The sequence below is a fragment of the Thalassophryne amazonica genome, chromosome 23, assembly GCF_902500255.1.
Source record: "Thalassophryne amazonica chromosome 23, fThaAma1.1, whole genome shotgun sequence".
Classification (NCBI taxonomy): Eukaryota; Metazoa; Chordata; class Actinopteri; order Batrachoidiformes; family Batrachoididae; genus Thalassophryne; species Thalassophryne amazonica.
This window is the reverse complement of record NC_047125.1, coordinates 27,141,752-27,147,926: the sequence shown is the minus strand read 5'-3', so window position 1 is coordinate 27,147,926 and position 6,175 is coordinate 27,141,752.

Below are 6,175 nucleotides of genomic sequence, written 5' to 3'. Positions count from 1 at the left end.
TCACCAATCACCTTTCTATTGGTCACGTGAAGGTTTGACCTAGGGTGACCTTGAAAGCTCAAACTCAAGGTCAGAACTGCTTAACTCTAAATATTTGGAGCCATAGTCAGACTGTGTGCTAGTTCAGGAAAAAGTGGTTCAAATATGAACACAGTTAATCAAATGTCACACACACAACCATATAGAAATCACAAAGAATTATTTTTGCACATCCCCGTGGTGAGCCGATCAGCTGTGGGTGTTCCACTCTCATGCTCACTTAAAGATTTAAGGGCAACCTTTAAAAATTAATTTTAAATTAATGGAAAAAGCTCAAGGGGTAAAACTTTTTACTGCGCGCATCTCTAACGAGTTCCATCATAAATGTCAAGGGATTATTTTTGCTCGTGAGAATGTAATTGCAGATATAATTTGGACACGTCAAATTAATTTTTGGATATCTAATGTTCCATCGTTCTCACTGCAGTAGAACTCATTTCTCACCGAAGGCTAACAAGAGAATAAAAAAATAAATAGTGCTTGAGTAATTTAAGAAATCCAATTAATGTTTTAGTCATTTGGATTGAGATTAGAGCCAGTCAGAAGGTGGCGGCGGCGCTGCTGCCCCACAGAGCGTGGGAACGATGGTGTGTTTGTCTGCAGACGACTGCATCCTTTCTCGGGGTGATGTAATCACACAGCCTGCAGGCGTCCCGCTGAGCAGATGCTTCGCCGCCGATCCTCATTTAATGACCGCCCGCTGCGAGTGTTTGTTGTTGTTGTTGTAGTGTTTGAACATCCAGATACATGAGAGCATACACAAATCTGTGTCTTACACACACTCCCCCAATGAGCACAAACCTGGACAGCTTCACAACCAGCTTTCTTCTCGTCGTTGCTGTTGGTTAAAGCCAAAGCAGAATGCAAATCCAGTCCAGATCCACATCCAGATAAAAATGCTTTAGATCAACCATACAGGTTTCTTGGTTGTTGAGATTTACAAAAAAAAGGGGTCTCAGACCATGTCCTTGAACTCTGACCTTGATCAAATGAGTCCAAAATCTATTAAGTATCTATTAAATCTATTATGTTTCCTAAGTAAGGAAATCCTTCCAGCCATTTTTGATTTATTGTGCACAGACAGATGCCCACCAGTGAAAACTGGCACACAGAGTTGTCAACTTTTCCTTGAGCCAAAGTCCACCCACACATTCCACAGTGGAAGTGAACCAACTTCGTGACATCACAAAACTCATATAAATAAAACAAACCAGCTTCATTACAATCTCTCTTTATGACATCACAAAGTGAAGGAAAATCAAAACTTAAAAACGTCTTTAACCCCCAAGCTCCTCTAGTGAGCATCTAAATATTTAGACTGAGACAAAGAGCAGCGTCGGACTCCTCGTGATATTAAAATCTGGTCAGCGTGATGAATGCGGAGAAGTGGGTCAGCACACAGCCCGACACTGGACCTCGCTAAGCTCCTGGTGCGATGCCCTCTCGGTTTACGTTCCCTCAGTTTGCCCTCGATTACATTTGTACATCACTTTGGATTTTATATGACAGACGTGGAAACATCGAAGCCACACTTGACTGGTATCTTGCCAAAAGGCAACCTTGACCTTTCAGTATGACCCAAGATGTTGTAACTGGTGGAGGTGGTTTAACATTGTCATGTCACTTCTTCCTGAGGGAATTCCATATGGAATTCCCCCGTTGTTCCTGTGTCGGATTGCGTTTTTCCAATTTCTTCCCATCATAAAAAAACAAACCACGCATTTCAGATTTTCTTCTTGTAGAGCTTGACTTATGTCAAGAAGGGCATAAAACCTATTACTGATCAATATTTCATGTTACTGTCGTGTGTGTGTGTACACACACACACACACATATATATATATATATATATATATATATATATATACACTCAACAAAAATATAAACGCAACACTTTTGGTTTTGCTCCCATTTTGTATGAGATGAACTCAAAGATCTAAAACTTTTTCCACATACACAATATCACCATTTCCCTCAAATATTGTTCACAAACCAGTCTAAATCAGGAATGTCAACCAGAGCTGTTGCTCGTGTATTGAATGTTCATTTCTCTACCATAAGCCGTCTCCAAAGGCGTTTCAGAGAATTTGGCAGTACATCCAACCAGCCTCACAACCGCAGACCACGTGTAACCACACCAGCCCAGGACCTCCACATCCAGCATGTTCACCTCCAAGATCGTCTGAGACCAGCCACTCGGACAGCTGCTGAAACAATCGGTTTTCATAACCAAAGAATTTCTGCACAAACTGTCAGAAACCGTCTCAGGGAAGCTCATCTGCATGCTCGTCGTCCTCATCAGGGTCTCGACCTGACTCCAGTTCGTCGTCGTAACCGACTTGAGTGGGCAAATGCTCACATTCGCTGGCATTTGGCACGTTGGAGAGGTGTTCTCTTCACGGATGAATCCCGGTTCACACTGTTCAGGGCAGATGGCAGACAGCGTGTGTTGCGTCGTGTAGGTGAGCGGTTTTCTGATGTCAATGTTGTGGATCGAGTGGCCCATGGTGGCGGTGGGGTTATGGTATGGGCAGGCGTCTGTTATGGACGAAGAACACAGGTGCATTTTATTGATGGCATTTTGAATGCACAGAGATACTGTGACAAGATCCTGAGGCCCATTGTTGTGCCATACATCCAAGAACATCACCTCATGTTGCAGCAGGATAATGCACGGCCCCATGTTGCAAGGATCTGTACACAGTTCTTGGAAGCTGAAAATGTCCCAGTTCTTGCATGGCCGGCATACTCACCGGACATGTCACCCATTGAGCATGTTTGGGATGCTCTGGACCGGCGTATACGACAGCGTGTACCAGTTCCTGCCAATATCCAGCAACTTTGCACAGCCATTGAAGAGGAGTGGACCAACATTCCAAAGGCCACAATTGACAACCTGATCAACTCTATGCGAAGGAGATGTGTTGCACTGCATGAGGCAAATGGTGGTCACACCAGATACTGACTGGTATCCCCCCCAATAAAACAAAACTGCACCTTTCTGAGTGGCTTTTTATTGTGGGCAGTCTAAGGCACACCTGTGCACTAATCATGGTGTCTAATCAGCATCTTGATATGGCACACCTGTGAGGTGGGATGGATTATCTCAGCAAAGAAGAAGTGCTCACTATCACAGATTTAGACTGGTTTGTGAACAATATTTGAGGGAAATGGTGATATTGTGTATGTGGAAAAAGTTTTAGATCTTTGAGTTCATCTCATACAAAATGGGAGCAAAACCAAAAGTGTTGCATTTATATTTTTGTTGAGTATATATGTGTATGTGTGTGTGTATGTATATATAATCATAAAACACACTTGCAAACTAGATGTTAGGACATTTCCAATAAAGTATTACTTGGTATGGTTCATGGAAGATTTATTTTTGACCATTTCAAAAAGGTCAACATTGACCTCTGGCAATTTCCATAAAAGTCACGTGATCATTTATGACAGCTAACACAAATCTGCTTATATTCACAGCATATTTGTTGATAATTTGACAGCAATTGGACCCAGGATTTTTTTTTTTTTCATGACAACCTTGACCTTTGACCTGGGTTAACAGACCTGACTGAAAACTCTGTCAAGATCGTCTGCAAGCATATGATCACCCAATTTTGAAAAGACAAATTTAGACTGGTTTTAAATCACCAGAGAATCAAAAGCTAAAGGTGGTTTAGCACACGGGCAGCTCCATGCTGGGGTCCTGCCCCTGTATTCTCAATGGCCACCATAAAATTTCTCAGAACTCGCTGTATTTTGCATCACTAAAATGACATTATACTCAGAGTTGGGTACAAATAAGTTGAAATGTAATCAGTTGCAGAGTACAAATTAAGTTGTTCCAGTGAAAAACAATTAGATTGTCATTTTTTTTTCAGGTAACTTCAAATTACCTTAAGATGTGCAGTAAGATTATCTATGCAAAATTATACATACATACACATACACACACACATATATATATATATATATATATATATATATATATATATATATATATATACACACACACACACACACACACACACACACATTATATTGGTCAAGGATAGGGAAGCATGGCATGAGTTGCTTAGTGTGTTATAGTAGAAAATTAATTAACAAATTATAATCCCATTGCTCACAGTGAAAACACTTGGGCACTTATGCTAATATTAGCCTGTTATGCTCATGAGATTTCAGACCAAAATTAGCCCATTAGCATCACAACCTCTGGTGACATTTATGTCATGAGCAATTTCTTCCAACAACTTAAAAATTCTAAATAAATAAACAAAATATTTCCATCCACTTGGCGCTGGATGGCTGGGCAACTAGCTTTGGGTGAATTAGATGAACATGTGAACATGTCATCTGCTTGAACGGCATTGAACTTCACAATAAAAGCAGAGAACACTACTCAGGACCCACCCCACCATAAAATCCTGGATCTGCCCCTGGATCAGTCATAATTAAAATGTCACATCAGACCTGCTGAATCTTGAAACATTCAACAGTAAAAACAAAGAATCTCCACTATTAAAAGCATCTTTTCACTTATTGTCTGGCTGTCAATCAAATCTGCACTGAGGAAATGCAAAAACAAACAAACAAACTATAAAAGCTTTAAAACATGGCAAATTTTGAATGTTTTGTTTTTGCTGCCATAACCTCCAAAAAAATTAAATTTAAGACAATGAGAACATCAGAGGAGATGGAATCAAATATGATCATTTTTGGCTGATAAATATCGAACAGCAGCTGATCAAATACACTTATCGATTATTATGTGGATGTATTGATTTAATGTTAACAGTCAGTCCGGTTTTTACCGGATGTAAAACACTTTGATCAGAATATTTATTGTATTACATCAAAACCACTAGTTAGAATTACAGAAACATTGAATATTAAATGTGAAATTTGAATTATTATCGCTGCGCTTTTCGTTAACACGCACACGCCGCACCAATTAGAGGCGCGTGCGTGAGTGCGTAAATGAGCTCCGAGCTCTCCGTGTTTTGCGCCTTTACGCGCGCATGCATCTGTGCACGCCGCCAGTAGCGTTCGTGCAAACAAGCGTGCGCGGGCTGCCACACTGACCTCTGGCTCTCGTGCGCGCACACCTGGTCCGGATCCGGTTCTCTCTGGACCAGCTCCGGTTTGTGCACCTGCAGTCCCGCCCTCGAACCCGAAATGTGTCCGAACCGGGAACCGGACAGCTCCGCGCGCGCGGTTTGTCCCGCAGACAGGCGCGAGCGTTCCACGCGGCTCCGCGTCCGTGAAGTAAAAGTGGAGCTGGCGTGGAGGAGAGTTTTCTTTATAGGGAGGGGGGAGATGGAGAGAGAGAGAGAGGGCGCAGGAAATAGGAAAGGAGACGAGGAAAGGAAGGAAGGTGAACCTAAAGGAGATGAAACATTGGAAGAGGAAGGGAGGATAAAGGGATGAGAAGAGAAGAAGGTGAAATGAAAATGAGAGGAACAAAATGGGAGGAAAAAGAGGAGAGGAGAGATGAAGGATGAGTTAGAAGAGGTGAAAATGAACGTGAGAAGAGGGACAAAAAGGAGGAGAGAGAACGAAGAATGGGACTTCAGAGGAGGTGAGGAAAGAGGAGCGAGAGAAGAGATAACAGGAAGAAACAAATGAAAGAGGTGAGATCTGGAGAATACAGGAGATGGAGTGAGAGAAAACAAGGAAATAACAGAGGAGGCAAGGAAAGAGGAGAGCAGAGGAAGGAAAGAGAATAAAAGATGAGAAAGAATGGAGGGCGGGGGGAGGAAAGAGGAAATGAAGGTGGCCAGGAGAGCAAAAGAGAGAGAGATAATTCTAAGAGGAGGAAGGAAAAAAAAAAGATTTTTGCGACATGCCAGGGGGGGCTGTTTTATTGAAATGAATCAATGACATCACGTGACCCTCATTGAAGCTGAAATTCATCCAGAACGGCACTCGTGAGAGCGCAAACCAAACACAAGAACATCGGAATGGTTGGTGAACAGATGCAAAGCTACAGAAAGGATGAACCTCCCAACCCCACCCGGAATGCCCCCCTCCCCACCCACACCCACCCAATAAATAAATAAATAAAAACTCTCAGTCCAAAAGGTCAGTGTCCAAATACTTCGGGACCCAACCAAACCACCTAGCTTAGCTC